This window comes from Triturus cristatus, chromosome 5_1 (assembly GCF_964204655.1).
Source record: "Triturus cristatus chromosome 5_1, aTriCri1.1, whole genome shotgun sequence".
Classification (NCBI taxonomy): Eukaryota; Metazoa; Chordata; class Amphibia; order Caudata; family Salamandridae; genus Triturus; species Triturus cristatus.
The window spans coordinates 548,158,861-548,178,516 of NC_140587.1; positions in this window are offsets into that span (position 1 = coordinate 548,158,861).

The window sequence follows — 19,656 nt, forward strand, 5'->3', positions numbered from 1 at the left end:
AAGAGAACGATTTTCTCTGCCGCTCCAGATCTGATTTTGTAATGGGATGTAAGCTGGACAGGATGGGGCGCACGCTGTGGTGAACTCTTGGCTGGAGGTACGTGGTTTCTCCAGGAGTCCTCATTACACACCAACTGTATGTAGATGCTGACAGGCTCCATTGCCATCCAGTCCTTCGTAAAGGATGGGGTAAACTGCACTATTCTCTTACAAATTGACAATCTGTCAGCTGTCAGATACATAAACTGTCTTGGGGGCACAAGATCCAAACCTCTTGCACTTTTGGCCAAGATTGTTTGAAGAATTTTGTCTCCAAAGAAACATCTCTGTCAAAGTGGAGTATCTTTCAGGCAAACTGAACGTGGTGGCAGATTGGTTTTCCAGGCATATTCACAACTCAAGTGATTAGAAACTTCATCCTTCAGTATTCAATCATCTTTCTTTACTCTTTGGCTCTATGTCATCAGACCTCTTCACTTCCAGTACCAACTCCCTTCTTTCTCCAGTTGGAGGTCAGATCCTTTAGCTCTTGCTACGGATGCGTTCCTCCAATCCTGGCCACAGCCTCTTCTTCTCCACACTTAACACCGGGGCTCGATTTTTTGCCCCCGAACAAATATACACATTACACTGTGGCTGGTACTATGCCCTTGATTAACACTGCTGAATCTGGCACACCTGGGTTTTGGGTGACCAATGGCAGGGTCACTGGTGGGCTTTGGGTGCCAAACAGCATTACATACTTAATTTCCACAACAAAGTCTTTTACCTTGTGATTTCCTTGGTTTCAGTTTTCTGTTTCTGTCGTGTCTTAATTTTCCAACATCCTTTTGCTTCACTTTTCAGTTCCTGTCATATTTCTGTTAGGTTGTTTTCGGTTTCCTTCAAGTTGCACACGTGGATTCTTCTTCAAAACCATTGCCAAATGTTGTAAACAAAATGGAAGTCCGGACTTCTAGCGAAGATTAGTTAGGTTCTTTTATTTAAGTTAATAGGAAAACCCCACCAGGAGCAGCTGCCCTGCTGCTCAGCCCATACCCAACTGACACTCACAGACATCCAACATTCCATCCATCCAACATTCCACGCCACACTCATCCTGGCTGAGCAGCAGGTAAACATAGGTTACAACAGAGGGCTTGTTGCTCTCAGTCAAGACAATTATTACAGCACTCAATGTCCTATTGGTCATTCCATTATGATGTATTGCTTGTAGCTCTTTCCCAGCGTTTTCTGGGTAATGTAGTCTTTTGCTTCTTGGCTGCTGTTTAATACATGCAAGGAACTTTTGAGCGTAATATTCACCTCTGTGTCTTTAATAAGATCTAGCCTTTCTGACACCAATACTAGGAAAATCTCAATTATCTAGTAAGGGTCTGCCTCAAATTTGCAAGCGTGCTATTGGAGTGTATCACTCCTTTGGCTTTCAATTATTTAAATGTTATGGTGCTAGGAGATTTAAATTTACATTTTGATAATCTCATGTGTTCTGCATTAAGGGCTCTGGTAGACGACATGGAAAATATTCAACTTACATAATGAGTAGAGCATCCAACACATTATGGGGGCCATGTTTTGGACCTGGTCTTTTCCACTTTAGCTAATCTGGAAATTGGGGACCCTCTTTCAATGATTTGGTCAGACCATGGCTGGGTGATGGGCAAATATCTTTCCAGACCACTTTTGCTAGCTTCTAGGTCCTGCTAAACCCAGCTTGTCCAATGATGTGGCCGAAGCGACTTTTGACATGGAATTTTGATTTGTAGGTGCTTCAGATGAAACAATTCTATTTACTTTGTGTTCCTCATCTAGATTGAAAGCTTCAGCCACCTGGTTCAATGATAACTGAGCAGCCATGAAAAACAAATGTAAAAATTCAGAACATAATTGGCATAAAACCTATGAGTCAGCAAATAGACTGGAATATGTGCCATACTCTACCACAAATTGATCATGCAGACCAGCAAGATGTATTTTGCAGAAAAAAACTCAGAAAGCTGATAATTCCTTGAGAAATATCTTTTCTATAGTTTAATTGTCAAAAGCTCCTTCTTTCCCTCCTTCAGTCAAAAGATGTAATACTCTGGCCACTTTCTTTTTTCAAAAGAGAAGCAAGATATATGTCACCTTTCCTGCAGAGGCAAGGGACTACCCAGTACTGACGACCTGGTCAAAAACTTCACAGGAATCCCCATGCTTATGCTAATGTCATTAAATCAGGTTCTCCTTCAGAGGCTGCTCCCCCTTATATATTGAAGTACAGCTCTGTCATTATTTATCCAGTGCTGGGTGAGTTACTGAATCTATCAATCACCTCTGTGTCTGTTCCTTAGGCTTGGAAACATGCAGTGGTGATTCAGTGGTGGCTGGTGACATTTGAAAATGGTAGGGCGTAAAATTATTCCCGTACTGCACTATGGCGAGCAAGCCCGAACAACTTAAGTCGCGTCTGACAGAGGGAGGGATATGTGACACGGGGGCACTTAACAGATATGTAAATGCCAAGAAATGGTGACATGTCCTACAGGAGCTGTCCATACACTGTTTCAAAGCTCAGTGATCCGGGCAGCGGGTTGTTTTTTCTTTAACCCAAAAGACATGGATTAAACATAGAGGCGAGTTTCACTTCATATATTCTATCTTTCAAAATTCTCTCAAGTAAAATAAAACCTTGTTAACGTTATGGAAAACTACTCAAAGCTAAGCTTTGGTTTTGATGTGAACAGTGACTGGAGAACTGAAGAATTCTAGGGAATGCACAGTTTGGAACCCTTCACACAAGTATTTGCAGGGCACAGAGAAATGTGCAAGCATAACATTAGAAAATATTGTTTTTGTAGTTAGAGCGAGGGTACGCATGCAGCAACCTCTAACTGGGTTGATAAAATCAGAAAGTACACGAGTTTAACACAGTCGGCCAAAGGCAGCGAACCTGCAGTAAATCTGGAGACCAGCCAACGTCTGCGCGCCGAGCAGAACTGCAAAGCAACGCAATCACATACCACACCAGATCATTGTACACCATACACCATTAGTCATCAAACCGCATTTATCACCGTGAAGCACGCCACACACCACAGGCACGCGTCACACCGAGAAGAGATATCGCTTCGGCACAAGTTTGTTTCCCTTGATTAAAGATCAGTCGCGGCTCTTGTGGGGGGAGAGGGCGTGTCACGCGGGGGTGGGGGTTTTTACATAACATAATAAAATCAATCCTACCTGAGAGCGTCTGCGCCCCGAGCAGAACTACAAAGCAACGCGATCACATACCACACCAGATCATTCTACACCACACGTTAGTCATCAAACCGCATTTATCACCATGAAGCACACCACCTATGATGCATAAGGGGTGCGTCACACCGAGAAGAGATATCGCTTCGGCGCAAGTTTGTTTCCCTTGATTAAAGATCAGTCGCGGCTCGTGTGGGGGGGAGAGGGGGGTGTCGCAAGGGGGTGGGGTTTTTAAAAAACATAATAAAATCAATCCTACCTGAGCAGGTCCGCACCGCCTCAGGTCCGTTCTGCCGCCTACACTGGAACAGCCCATCGCTGCTGGCAAGACCACTCTCAGCCAATCCTGTCGCTGGAGCAGCACCAGGATTGGCTTAGAGCAGGCTTATGCTCCGCCTGCCTGCCCATTAGGAGACGGAAGTTTGAGCCTTGGCTCAACCCTCGTTCTCCTAATGGGCATGCGCCAGCCTGTGGAAACACTAGAACGCATGACTGGGCACGGAGCAAAAATTCGCCCTCCGTCCCCACTCATGCGCACTTGTGTACTGCTGCCTGTTGCCCCAGACAATGCCTGTCAGTTAATATGACGCCAGAACGCCCACCCCCTTCAGACTCTGAAAGGGGTGGGTGGTCCGATGTCATACTGACTGACATGATTGTCAGTTCTCCCTCGGCGTCTCTGAACTTAAGTAAACTGAGAGTTTACTTAAGTTCAGAGACGCCGAGGGAGCTGCGGGCGCAGGCGGGGGGGCAACGCCCGAACGCCCCCAATGGACGCACCGCCACTGTGGTGATTCCTCTTTTGAAAATACCCATGTTAGATCCCTTAAAGCCAGAGAATTATTGCCCAGTCTCCCTGCTGCCAATTTATATTAATTGAAAAAAAGTATCAGTAAACTGATGTCTGACTTTTCAGACATGAATAACCTTCTTGATTGGTCACAGTCAGGCTTTTGTTTCTCCTATAGCATTGAATCAGCTCTTCTCTTGCCTACAGAGAGCTTGTGGACAATCTTAGATCAAGTTATTCTGTTCAAGCTAAGCGCAGCCTCTGAACCGTTCTCCCACAATATCCTTCTAAGGAGACTTAATGAGCGTGGGACCAGCAATCAAGCGCTTTCTTGGCTAGCTTCGTTTTTACAAGACAAATCATTTCTAGTAACCCTGAAGTTCTTCTGTTCCAATATCCATCCATTGCAGCAAGGTGCTTCTCAGGGCTCATCCCGGAGCCTCACTCATTTTAATGTGTATATCCAGCCTTTGGCAGATATTTTAGAAACATTTGTATTTTTGCTAATATTATATGCAGATGATACGCATCTGATTATTACCTTCTCACAAAACCCCAGCAAAAAAGCCCCTCCGTTGAATCTTTGTTTCATGGAGGTGGCAAATTGGATGTGTAGCAATTGTCTGAAACTTAATGGCGAGGAAACAGAGGTTATGTTATTGGGAAAGCAGGCCAACATCTGTTCCCCTGCATGATGACCAGACCATTTGGGCTCTTTTCTGCACTCAAAGCCCATAGTAAGAAATCTAGGAGTCTGACTAGAGCAAAATCTTACTTATCATGATCAGATCTATTTGGTGGCAGCTTTGTGTTTCAGTATGCTAAGATGCTTGAAGAAAGGTTAATGGCTTCTGCCTCCTTCAACTCCGAAGACTACAGTTCAGTCTTAGGTCGCATTTGGACTACAGCAATGTACTCTACTTAGGTCTCACCCAGACGAGGATAAATCGCTCGCAAACGATTCAAAATAAGCAGCCTGGCTGTTACTGAACACCCCTAGATGCTCATCTATCAGGTCAGGCCCCAGAACTTCATTGGCTACAGAGCATTGTGTTTGTCAAGCGGAGAAGCTGAGAGAGTGTGAGAAATTATGTGAATTTCTCATTAAGTTGTTTGAGGAATATTATGTCCGACAGTTTGGTACCTGGAAAGTCATTACATTGAAGTGAAGGGATCGCCAATCTGACTTTGTGCAAACTGGCTATTAATTATTTGTATTACGTTGAAGAAACAGAAGACATTGGTGCTTTGTATGTAATTATGACCTGCAATGAGCTCTGATGAAGCGATAGGATTTGTTAGTAGTGGTTCCCAAATTGGTAAAAGAACTGCACAATCAATAGGTGGAAAAAGTATCAGAATATACAGTAATACAGTGTGAATCAATTATAGCTACACGTTGTAATTAATTCTGGGGTGCTAGCTTGGCTCAATTGTACCTACTACCAAAAGATGCTACTCACCAGTAGCGGTCCGTGGAGGGAGTAAGGTGGGGCAGTGAGGCGGGGCGGGGGAGGGGCAAGGTGGGGAAATGTAAACACCGGAATATGGATGAACGGAGGTAAGTACACATTTAAATAAATAAAGCAAATTCCTTTGCGCGCTGCTTCGCATTTTGTGATGCACCGCCTCACTGCCCTACCAAACCCACTCCACGGACCGCTACTGCTACTCACACAGAAGTGAACTAATGTGTGTACAAACTTGAGAATATACAGCACTAATGAGCACACCCGTTGAAGTCACACAATATTCTTTTTTGCATGAAATATACAGAGTCCACAATATTCAAATTCTTGAACTTATGCCATATTGGCAGATTTTCGTACTGGATGTACTAAGAACATATTGTGTGACTTCATCGATTAATAATACTTGTTAAGTGACGTATTTCTGATATCTGTTATTTGGAGCATCTTTACCTAACCAGTACTCTGGGTGATTATGACTATTAAAGGGTGTGCTCATTAGTGCTCTATATTCTCAAGCGATAGGATTTGCAAAACATATGTCCGCTGGCATTGTTTCTGTTTTACATATGTGGCGACCCAACAGAGTTGAAGTCTCTACTACTGCTTATTTTTACCTGTGAACTGCACCTAACCAGGAACAAGTTGTTGGCGTTTCAATATGTTGATGGAATCAAATCATGCAATGTTTATCTATAATCGATGTCTGTGTATTGGATTAGCCTGGGAATGAATTATGCTCTGAACAAATGTAATGTCTTATGTTCTGATGAAAACATGCTAATAGACATATATTATCCATACTATTGATGTATATGAATAATAAATGTAGATTTGGTATTTAAAGAATCTGCATTTGAAGAATTCTGTTGGGGGGGCCTTCTCCATTAAGACATTATGAAGTTGTCTATTTAGTAAGGTAGTGCAAAACACGTATAATTTCCTTAGAGGAAATAGCGCAAAATTCCCTGAAAACGAGCGGAATGAAGCAAAATGTGGTTTCAGGCACATCGCATCCAAAACAGGCAATCAGAAAGCAACCATGAAAGAAAGAGGCCCTCTGCTATTTTAAGTAATGGAAACGCCCCACATGAGAGGACTGTGTTTAGCTACAGCACTTAATCGGAGCTAATCCATGCTGTTCATATCAAACAATAGCAACATCACAATCCTGACTAGGCACGAGAAATCATTACTTTTTAAATCGTAAACAGCAAATCAGCTAAACAATCATAAATATTTATTGATTTGATTAATCTTATTGAAAAGTAAGGTAGTTTACATGTCGGAATTCATTTGTTTTTTAGCGTTTATCCCTTTTAGTTTTTTCAATAAGTGATTTCTTTTGACAGCAAAACGTTTTCTTCAACAATCAATTCATTTTCTTGAGGGATTATTTTTCATTTATTTCTGAACCGTTTTTGGCGCGCATTTTTTGCCGAAACGGGGCTACTTCGCACGTTCTCCTTGAACAAACTCTTAGGTCAGCATTTGACCAATCCACCTAATTGTGTAGTATATTCTCTAATCCTAGCAATTTATAAACTTTCGCAAATCACTTGTTTCCACATCCCTTGCTAAAGGAGAGCAGGATGGTAAATTACATAGTGTTAAAAGTGCAAGAAAAAGGGTTTATCCATTCACCCAACAACAACGTCATACATTAGAACAAACCAAAACAAAAACAGCTTTAAATTAGCCATTGGCACAACACTGTCGCAACTGCAGGGCTCACAGATCGTTTCCAATTTTGCTCACGGATGCACAGCTTTATAGCGCGTTGAATAAATAAAACAGTCTCAAATGTCACTTTGTCAAATTATATCCTCTTTGTGTACCTTCTTAAAAAGATTAAAAAATAGAGCCATATATATGATCGGTTTTGTCAGAGGGTAATTACCGGTGCAATAAAACCCAGCAGGAACAGGATAGACGGCACATGGTGGTAAAATTAATCTATGACACCATACGGGGATCATAGGGAATTATTATCTAAGCCAGTCAACATTTGGAGCTTTTTACTTTTGTTTTGGGGATTGCGTTATCTTCTCTTTCTAAGAACTTCATTCTTTAATTACACAGTGGGTTACTTCGGAACTTATTTGCACCTGGATACCTGACGATTTGTTGTTGTGCATTAGCAAGGCTGATTCATCAGTGTCTTAATGCGCCTTCCTGCCCTGAATCAGTTCCTATGCTGAGCCTCTGCACCCAGGAGAGGTATCTTAACTCCCTCATTGTAAAAGGGTTTTTCCATGTCAAATGTTGACTCATATGTTTTATGTCCACACCTGCGCATGAACACCTCAATGTACTTTATGAAAAATATTCACTTTTGTTACACAGTGTTTGCGTTTTTTATTCAACGGTTGAAAAAGACAATAGTTTAAATGAATGTTTTACTAAGAACGTGTTTGTGCTTGTTATATGTAAATAAATGAATAAAACATACAGGGGTAGAATCACACAGCCATGTAAGAGTGATTGAAACAGAACTTGTGTAGTACTCTTTCACAAAGGAATGTAAGAGCATGTAGATGACTACCCATGGAGTACTCTTTTCTGTACACTTTACATGCCTTTTGAATAATCTCCAAAACATCTAAAATGGATATAAAATGAAAATATCTGGGCCAGATTCTGATGCAATTAGTAAAAGTATACAATTCTGTACCCTCTTATATTAATGGGTTGTTGGATGTTTCGGAGCCAGTTCTCAAGGACATGTAAGAGTACAAAAAAAGAGGACTCCTGCATTACTACTTCTCATACTCATGAATGCTTTTGTGAATCAGCCCAAACTTACTATTATTTAAATCTGTGTTTACCAAAACAAGGTGACACGAACTGAAAAAAAATCACACAAATAGTTTTCACTTTTTTTGTAACAGGTGATCGGTTTGTCTTATTTGGAGGGTTTGCACCTACCTCCAATTGTTAGCTAAAAGTGATAGAAAAAAAGTGTATGAATATAGAAACCCATTCAGAAAAATTGTATGGGTTAATGGCTGCAGTCGGAGCCAAGTGTTATTTCGGGGTTTTTTTAAGAAGGAGGGAGGCTATAATACTTCCCCCTGCTAGAAATGTTTTTCCCTTCCATCCCTAATCCACCACTCCCTCCATTACCCAGCACCCTGCACCATCCCCTGCATACATTTACCAATTGCTCAGAGTTGTGGTATGTTTTTTAGATGCTGGTCCATTGCACAAGAGATTACTAATTTAATTCACTTGAGCAAATTATTGTTTATGTTTGTTGGAGTAAATGGTAAACATTTGCAAATTTGAGGGGGATATTCTCAAGAAAGTGTGATAATTATCGCAAAATTAGCTTAACGCATTTTTGCACATCGCAGTCTATCACAACAAAATAACACCGTGTTAACGTTGTATTCTCAACCCGGCGGCACCATGCGATAGTCTCACGATAACGCGCCAAATGACCGCGTTAAACCTAGCGTGACACCGAAAAAACGCAAAACACGAACGCGAAAAAAGTTGCGATGTGGCCATACACAAATTCAGTGATAACCAGCGACTGGCCTGCAATTCCCACGCGTCATGCGTAAAAAAGCACTATAAAAGCAGAACAAAAAAAAAAGGCAGAACAAAATAAACTGCGTAGCACCATGGATGCACCTGGACCGAGTGCAGAGGACAACGCAAACCCCACAAGCCCCACAGATGACCAGCAAGGAACCTCGGGGTTGGGGAAGGCCAAGGAGAAGAGGAAGATGAAGACGCTCTTCAGTCCGCCGGAAAACAGGATCAGCGTCACGGAGGTGATAGAACACTACCAACAACTGTTCGGCACCTCCAACGTGTCATTGGCAACAAAGACGCAAATATGGCAGACAATCTTGGTCCATGTGAATGCAGTTGCAGCGCAGAGGAGGACAATGGAAGAGGTCAAGAGGAGCTGGAATGGTGTGAAGGGCAAAACCAAGAAGAAACTCGATGCCAACATGAAAACAGCAACGCTTATTGGAGATGGGGGTCCAGCGGCACACCAGGAGCTGGATGACATGGAGAAAATGGTGGTCACAGTCATCAGTCGGGATACGGTGTCAGGAGTTGGGGATCTGGACACTGCTCAACATGACCTGACACAACATCAGTAGGGTGAGTAACGACCAGGTACTGGAGGGACGGGGGGAGATGGGCACAATGGCACACATGCACAATTGAATAGAGCACACTGCATACCCACAATGACTCTGGATCATGTCCCTGATCCCCGTGGTACACTGCAGCACACATACAAACACCAAGTAGGCCCCCATAACCCATGTCCCCAAAGGGGTCCCACACCACACATCACCAATCTCACCACCAACACATGCACACATGCGAAACCCAGCAAAGATGCGTATTTGTGAGCCACACTGACAATGCAAGTGACACTACATGACAATTAGCATGGCTGCAGTCCAATCATCATGACATTGTGTACGCCACAACACTGAGGTGGCTCAGTGTGGACCACATCCGGAAAGGAGCAGGTCACACTCTGACACATCCACATGCACAAACAACCCCTGACGTCAACAACACATCTGCGGACAAACCATGCCCAAGAGTCACAACTCGACCAAGAGCCCAATTCACCCAAGTCCGCTACATCTCAACTCTGAAGAAGCACAGAAGTCAAAGCCACACCGCCTAAAAGGGATAAGGGGCCGCCAAATCAGAGCTGCAGGGGCGACTCACCCACAATGCAGCACACACGCATAAGAATAAGAGCACCTCAACATTGACAACAATGTGGTACAAACTGCAACACTTTCCCAACAGAACACAGGACACAACTGGTGCCGCATGTGTGTCCAAAATAGCCAATCACATCTGGGATAGCAGGAAACTGTGAGATGACAAGCGACGAGTACAACCTGACATCCCTGATGTAGTACAAATGTCCACTGTCCCGCATCAAATAGGCATCTCCCCACAAACAGTCACAATGTACATTGTCATGCAGTCTGTATGTAAACTTCGCCAATGCGTCAATATACATGCAACACACTGTGAAACTGCATCTCCTCTTTACATTGCAGAGGGACAATCAACACCTCCTGCAGAGCAGACCCTACATCACATCAGTGATGATGGAGACGACCCCCAGGACATCGACCTAGATGAACTCCAACGGTTCGTGGACACCCTCCCCACCCCACCTCCAGTAGCCGGTCAGCCCAGCACCATCGGGGTGAGCCCACCCCCTGCACAGACCACACAGCAGTAAGCACCCACCACCACGTCTGGCTCCCAGCACCTCACCAAAGAACACATGGCATTCCAATGCCGTGTGTTAGACTGCCAGAAGGAGCTGGCTGAACAGGTGCGGGTGGGGTTCGAACTCATGGCAGCCAAACTAGATGCCATACGTGGGTGTCTCAGTCCCATCAGTGGCCACTTACACTCCCTAACGGACACCCACAGTCCGCCCCATGCCTTCCAGCAATCTATGGCTGGCGTCGCTAGAGTCATGACTCAGAGACAACAACAACAGTCCAGTCAGAGTGGCTACAGCGATGTCATCCGTGATTTGGGAAACATAAGAAGGGCCATGGAGAACATGGAGCGGATGCAGGCGCAAAGAATGACTACCATGGCTGCACACAAGAAAGCTGTAGATGGGATCTTCCATGCCCCGCAGATCCTCATCATGGGAGTGATGCCACAAGACATTGTGCAGCTGAATGCTGCTGCTACTTCTACATCTACATCTCCGGCCCCTGATGTGTCAGTGTCACACAGTGCTGAAGACCAAACACCACCATCCACATGTGAGGCACATGAAATGTCAGAGGCCGAAGATGAGGAAAAATCTGCCTTAGCGGTAAGTAGGAAGCAGTAGCATTCATCTCCGCCATATGGCTTCTTTCTGCTTCGTTCTGCCCTCTGCATCATGCCCTGGAATGACACCTTCCACTGTCCCCCAATACACTCAGAGACACTAACCTTGCACTTCGACATGGACTGCCATATATTGTTTGCAAAACAATGACACAGCAATCAGCCCGTGGACTGGACTCTTTCCCTTCCGAGTAACTTGTCAATCCCTAAAGGACTCTGGCTGGCCCTCCACAGGGCAACATTGTAAAGTGTTGTCTGCATGGCCCAGCACTAAGACAGCTTCAACACTCCACTGAACGTGAATAATACATTCCAATACACACAGATGTGTCATGTCCATGATTAATCAAGTATGAAGGCATGGACGAATGTAGAGGAAGTGATTCCCCCTTACATCCATGTTGCTCATGTTGTGGGCCTTGAGTCACAGGGTGCATCCCTGCATCATTGCGGTACATATCTGACCCCAAAAGAAGCCCTGTTGTCAATTGTATGTCACAAATGACAGCCCATATGTAATGAATTGGGACACATGTGAGACACTGATGAGTGGGTTTTTGGACTATCTTTGACACACAGAAATGGCATTTTGAATACGTGACACCCCAAATAGCCTCTCTGTACAGAGGTGACAAATCCACCATCTATTTCCCGTTTTTGAGATTGTTACCACTACATGTTGCACTTACACTTGTCAGAGTGATGTCCTTGTACAGAGGAGTGACATGCACTGTGTGTTTGAATGATATAATTTGCACATGCTGTGCCTGTGGTCATTTTGTGCTGTCCCATGATTGCTAAGGACTGTGACAATGTGACTTGCTCATGTGAAGAAATTGTAAATGATGGTGTTCCTACAGGCTCTTCCTGCTGCAGCTGCAGTGGGGTGTGGTCCACCTGCCTCATCTTCCTCATCATCATCCAGTGCATCTGGCACTTGTAGCCATGGGGCATTGGCACATACACATATGTTGTGCAACACACAACATGCAACGATCATCTTGCACACGATGTCTGGGCTGTACAGGAGCCTTCCACCTGTGATGTCCAGGCACCTGAAACTTGACTTCAACACGCCAAATGTGCATTCCACGATGCCCCTGGTGTGTTTGTGGGCTGCATTGTACTGCCTCTGGGCCTGTGTGTTCGGGGCTCGGAGGGGTGTCATCATCCAAGGGCAGAGTGCATATTCTTTGTAACCTGTGACAGTGCAGAGAGACATGAGTCAATAGTCAGTTCTGCATGATGTGTTGGCAGGCTTACTGGTTCATTGGTGTGTGATATGTGTGACTTAGTGATTCCTGTTTAACATGTACTGCTTGTAGCAAATGAGCGGCACCAATGTGTATTACGTAGCCTCACAGCTGCTCCTCCCTCCCCAAAGCCTATTTATGAGTGTGCGCAGCGCGGTGGCATCACTTGCACTCCTATGGCACACTATTGTAATGTCTGTCTGTGCATGTCCACAAGCCTGACAACGACACTGTGATGTTGTGCGTTGAAGGTGGGCGGCCACGTGTGTGTAGGCCTATGGTAAGGATGGGGCAGACACAGATGTAGAGTTCATGGCTGGCTGAACTTGCGATGCGGTTGAGGGTAGACCTTTGGCTTATGCTGCGGTAATAGCAACACACACAACAGTTGGCATGTATGATTCTGGACCCCGAGCGGGCTTGCGCTCCCTCATTTACCCCTTCTGCCGAGCCCGCACTCCGGGGGCATGCTACTTTTCAACATTGTCCATTGCGGGACGGGTGGCGCTGACACTACAACAGAAACATACGCATTAGTTACTTCCTTGGCAAGGCCAAAACTTTACCACGCCCAGAGCCCTGGGTTGATTAACCACACCCCTATGCTGGACTGTCATATGTCAGTCCACTCCGCTTACGCTTACAGGGGAGTACGACACAGCTACATGTCCCAGGTCTACCCCACTGCCTGAGGTGACATGGTTGCGTCCGCTGTACACAGCACAATGTTATGTGGTAGGGCCCGGGGTCATCATGCATACATAATGACCACACAGACACACTTTGATAGTTTGTGGAACTGGCTACGGGCACGTGCGCCATGCCCATTTTATTGCCAGGGTCACATGTCCAGTGATGCCTGTGCAGGATGGGTGTAGGGTGAGTGTAAGCCAGACCTCAGGGAGTGGCTGATGCTGGCAACAACTACAACAGAGATCAGACAATCAGAAGTTCAAAGTTCAAACAGCAAGGGTCCATGACTAGAGCTGCACAGAATTAGTGGCCCCAGATGCACTGCGGCCGGCACAGGCACACCGCCACAGAATGGTGACTTGCGGTGCACTGAGGTAGGGCCACGAGAGCTGAGCGGGTCCTCGTCGATGTCCAAGGTGAATGTCATGGAATGTTTCGGGGGAGAGTGGAAGGTGTTCTTCCAGGGCATGATGCAGAGGGCAGAACCAAGCAGAAACAGGCAATATGGAGGAGATGGATGCTACAGACTCATTCTTAACACCAAGTCAGTATTAGCTACATGATGATAAAGACAACCCCCAGGCCATATACTCAGACGCCACCAAAGTTCAACCAGAGAGTGTCCATGAATTTCGGGGCACAGAGTTAGTGGCGCCAGAGCTGAAAGGGGATGCAGCCTGCGATTTGGCCTGTGCAATGATATAAACTCTGCCATAAATAAATCAAGGCTCAGTTCCAAATGTGTGACCTACTTGACCGCAGTGTAGGCCAGAGGCAGCGGTCAGCAGGGGTCCACAGCCACGTGTCGTTGGCTTGCGATGCACAGAGTTAGTGGCACCAGAGCAGTTGTTGGTGGTGTTCGATCACCTCCATGTAGAGGATCCTTTTTTCCTCCGGGCTGAACCACGTCTTGCCCTTACTCCTCTCCTTGCGTGCAATGATATGAACTCATCCATTGAAAAATCAAGACTCATTTCCAAATGTGTGACCTACTTGACCGCAGTGTAGGCTGAGGCAATAGTCAGCAAGGGACCACAGACACGTGTCGTTGGAATGCTATGCACAGAGTTGGTGGCACCACATCGAAGGGAGTACAGTGATATAAATGCTGCCATTAACATATGAACTTGGCCATTGAAAAATCAAGACTCAGTTCCAAATGTGTGACCTACTAGACCGCAGTTTAGGCCGGAGGCAGTAGTGGAGTACGTCAAAGAGAAAGGAGTGCTGTGGACCTGTCTCGCGGAGGCCAGTGATGGTCTGAGGAGGTTGCCAAGGTCGGGCTTGGAGCTTGCATGGCACGTGGTGGGACCTCTTTGACACACGCCGGTGTTGGCAGGTGAGCAGTGAGGCCTGGGTGCGCAGGGGCTGCCAAGACAGGTATGGGGACCAGTGGCCTGGGGTGCAGCAGGCGCACAGGATGGCCGGCACCACCGCTCATGGCATCGGACTCGTGGCGGGGTGAGAGGCGCCGCCCTGGCAGACACGTTGGCCATTCAGGAAGAGAACCACGCCTAGAGCAACATGTTTTTTATTCACACCACGAAGCAGGCCTGGCGTACGCCGGGCCAGCCCACTCCACTCACGCTTGCAGGGGGGGACGTAACAAGCTACATTTCCGCGATTTTCCCCACTGGCTGAGGTAACATGGTTGCGTCCACTGTCCACTACACTCCAAACACCAGCAGTGTATGTCGACATGGACATTTCTGTGGTCTGCACACTGCAGTCTGGCCAGCACATCCACGCCACTCTTGGCATTGTGTACATTCTCATTCATGGGTCACTTGCTTCCTTCGCACATGCCTGGTTCCCACCTCTCTCCACATTCTGCTATTGTGTGGCTGAGATGCCATGCCGTTGATGGCTTGTGTACATGGCCAGCCCGGGTTACCGCAGTAAGTTGTGCTGTCGTGTCTGGTAGGTGGGCATATTGTTAGGCATATGTATGTGAGTTTGTAACGTGTGTATCGTCAGCCTGTGGGCAATGATGGTCATGATGCAGAGGATGGTTGTCCTTTTGAGCCTGTAGTGGGAAATGACATCCTCTGGCGTTAAGTCTGTGAGGCTGGTGCGTTTTCTGAAGGTCCGCTGTCTTTGTCTGCGCTACCTCTGTGGTAGTCCTGGGCGGATGGGGGGATCCGAGGGGGAGTGGCAGGCCTGGGGGTGGTGGCGGTGGGTGTTGTGGCCCTCCTGGGGCCACGAGCTGCATGATCAGTAGCTCCATGGCATCTGTTGTTCTTCAGGTGTGGCTCTGGCCTGGACTCCCTTTTATGGTGCAGGTTGTCTTCCGACTTAACACCAGGTAAGAGCAGGTGTTCAAGCCCTACTGCTAACGCACCTTATCGCATGTTTTGTGATCTTATTGCTGATCTGGCTGGTCGTTGAGAATGTTGCAAAGTGGTGTTGTCGCGGCTTTTTGCACGGGAACGCCTACTCTGTATCTCATTAGCGTTAGTTGCCGGTGTCATATGTGGCAAAGTTTTTTGCGGCTGCTATCGCAGGAAAACTGGTGATATCAGCTTTTAGCACCAGCTTGTGAATGGGGCGATACATTTATCACCACTTTGGCTGAGATAAAGTGCCGCTAACTCGGCGATAAGTCCTTGAGAATATGCTCCTGAGTCTTCTTCCATGCCCACTTGAACCAAAAGAGCACATCCTAGGAAGTCCAAAATTGCAAGATCTGGTTGCATAAACTGCATGCCACATTTCATGAGTTTACTTTTTCCAGTCCTTTGGTCTGTATGAACATTTTCCACACTAGGTATTCATGTGGTTGTTGTGCTGTATTTTGATATAAAAAATATTGAGATATTGAAATATTGGAGCCAAAATATTGACACCCATAATATCGTCAACCCTATACTTGTAATTAAATCAACTAAAATACTGAATCCAAAATATTGTTATATAAAAAAAATCTGAATCCAAAATATACATAACAATAATAAGACTTTTTACATAAACATTAAAAGTAACCTAATTATCAAAAACGAAGACTTTAAAAATATGTATTTTTAAAATACTACATGTATTTAACTAAAATAATTTTTAAGCTTTAAAAATGTACATACTGATCAAATATATTATCATACCATTAAGATAAATTAATTCTGTAATTAGTCTAGTAATATATATATTTTCTTTTTGTATTATTCAATCCATAACCTGCTTCATTATACAAAATACAAACATTCTTTTAAGAAAATAGAAGCCAACATTTACTAACAAGGTAAAAATGTAATACCCCCCAAAAAAGGGATACCATACAAATTAATTTAGCTATTTCATATGCTCAATCATAGGCCCCCTTATCTGTGCACCCAGTTTTCGTTTTTGTACGCCCTTAAGGGAATATAGGCTATATTCAAGATTGCAAACATCATAAAATCTGGCTCTCCACATCTCAAAAGTAGGAGCGTCCTTCTGTAACCAAACTGCAGCAGTACATAACCTTGCCACCACTGTGGCTTCGAAGATTAAATAACTAAACGTATGCAATCCCTGACCCTCCATACACCTGTCTCCGACACCTAGTAACATTACTTCTGGAGAAATATTGATTCCTACCCCAGTAATCTCGGTCAAAAACCCTTCAATGTGTCTCACCAGTTGTGCTAGATAAGTGCACGAATAAAAGATATGTACAATGTCAGCCTGCTCCTCCCCACAGCGAAAGCATTTCTCACCGTTCGTCCCACCCCATTTTAACATTTTTGCAGAGGTGTGATATAGAATAAAGATTGTCTTATAATGTTGTGCTTTTAGCTTGGCTGATACCAAGATTGTTTTGGCCATATCAATATCCTGCTCCATAAAAAACCCTTGCCGCCCCAACCGACTACTCCAGTTAAGATTTTGAGCAGTCAGGTCGTCCTGCTTTGTATCCGACAAACAATTATATATTAAACCAATCTTATCTATACGTCTTATGGCCTCAACCAAGAGATTAGGCTTTACCAGTCTCTGCTTCTATATAAAAAATCCCGGATCTGCAGATATATAAAAACATCCCGGATCTGCAGATATTAAAAAAATTCGGTTTTAGATAGCAAAATATTTTCAGCCAGGAATAAGAAAGAGGAAAGGCCTTCATCATTTTAAAAATCACCTATTTGTCTCATTCCCTTGGATCTCCTTCTATCAGTTATCAAATCCCAAAAGACAGTGGGTAGTAGTGTCGAAGCAGCTGAAGCTGTATCAAAACATATCCCTCGATCTGAAGGCTACTCCGCACTGCCTTCCAGACCTTAAAAGCCGTTAACTCAACCTTAAACCATTTTTTTTATAGTAGCTTGGCTCCAAAATCTTTAATAAACAGTTCTTAGCTTCTGAGCCAAGCAACGTCAGGTATTCAGACAGAGCTTCAGCATCATTTCCCACCTCCTCCCCTGTTAACAAAATGTGCATGTTCTGTAAAATACAAGCATAGTAATAAAATGTGAAGTTAGGCATAGTAATAAAATGTGAAGTTAGGGACTGCCCGCCCTTCATGCTTACGGGGTATTGTCATGTATTTCAGTGCTCTGCGAGACTTACCCTGACCCCAAGTAAATCGACCAGACATTGATTTTAGTCTTTGCAGCTGTGCCCGACTTAATTCAAGTGGTACTGCTCTAAAGTAATATAAAACTTTGGGTAGAACCTTCATTTGGGAATATTACACCTCCCAACCAGTGAAAGATGAAGACATTCCATACGATCTAATTCATGCTTAATCCCAGCAAGAATGGACCCCCAATTGACCTCAACTAGTTTCTGCAGACACCCTGATTTTAACACCTAAATAACTAACTTCATCAGTTACCCTCAGATCACCTGGACAGGCTGCCTTGGTGCAGATAATCTGTGTTTTAGTCGGGTTGAGTTTATACCCCGATACCTCACCAAACACATTGGCCAGTCGTTCTATCGCTGGGATAGCTGTGACTGGATCTTATGTCACAACCGCGATGTTGTCTGCATAAGCCAACACCTGGAGCTGCAGCTGCCCGCATGATACAGAGCTGATCCTATTACTACCTTCCAACATTGTTAGAAAGGGGTTGATATACAAAGCAAACAAAGGCGGGGAACACGGGCAGCCCTGCCTTGTTCCTCTAGTTATACAAACTGATTTAGATTCCTAACCCATTATGCATATTCTTGCAAATGGGGTCTTATACATAACTTGAATGGCATTGATAAAACCAGACCCAAACTCTAACCGTCACAATACCGCCCATAGAAACCCCCAGGAAACACAGTCAAATGCCTTTTCGGCATCTACTAGCCCCACACCCAAGGTAGTATGTTGTACCTTTGCCAGGTCCAACAGGGTCACTACCCTGTTTATATGATTGACCGTGCCCCTGCTCAGTATAAAACCCTGTTGGTGAATGGAGACCAATGGGGTAATCACGACTGTTGTGGCCTGGTCTTGGGACCTGCATCACCTTTACCCTGAACGGGTACCACGCAACTCGACCTGCAAGGGACCAATTGTCACTAGTGGTTTTTCCCATTGACTGCAATGTTAAAGTTTCACTGTATTACTTTACACTGATTTTATATTGCTTCTAAAATCTGTAACTCTGGTTATATATATGCTATTCCGTTCATTATATTGTCTGAATTAAGATAAAAATGCAAATTGTAAATTGGTTTCGGATTTCTTTTGAAACGTGTCAATTACTTATCATCTATGTTGGTACTCTGAAATGCTAAACGCATGTTCCTCTAGTAAAGCCTGCTCTTTGCCACACTACCAGGACTGGGCTGAGGGTTTATTAGTGCGAATCCAAGCACCCTCTCTGGGGTTTGTGATAGTATTGCATGGCGAAGTCTGACCAATATCACCACATAATACTTCACCTTCTTACATGGGCTATCTGTAAAGGTTGCACCATAGTATGAAGGCTGCAGGTAGTATGATCTTTAGCACTTTTAGACCTTGGTTACTTTAAGCGAAGATTGTCTTTTTTAAGTATACACTGTTCTAATTTGATATTTTTAAAATACTTATGGTGTATTTCTCATTAGAGTTTCACTGTCTGAAAACAATGTGGTACAGATTAAACTCTCTCCATTGATTAAATACTGTTGACAGTAACCACGTTCGTTTCTGCTCACATAAACGTATTTTCTCAATGTTGTTTTGGTGACTGTCAGGGGTTTGACACTGGTAACGAGTGTTCATAGTAGTATATTAGTTATGTAAGAGGGCTTCAGTATCTGGAGAAAATTGGTTTTGCCTGAACAATTGTATACAGATTAAACCCTGTGTGCAGGATAGGTTACCATTTCATATGTGGTTCATCGTCAACTTTAACTCAGCTACCCTTGAAGTGTATGGTATAGGGTTAATTGCACATAA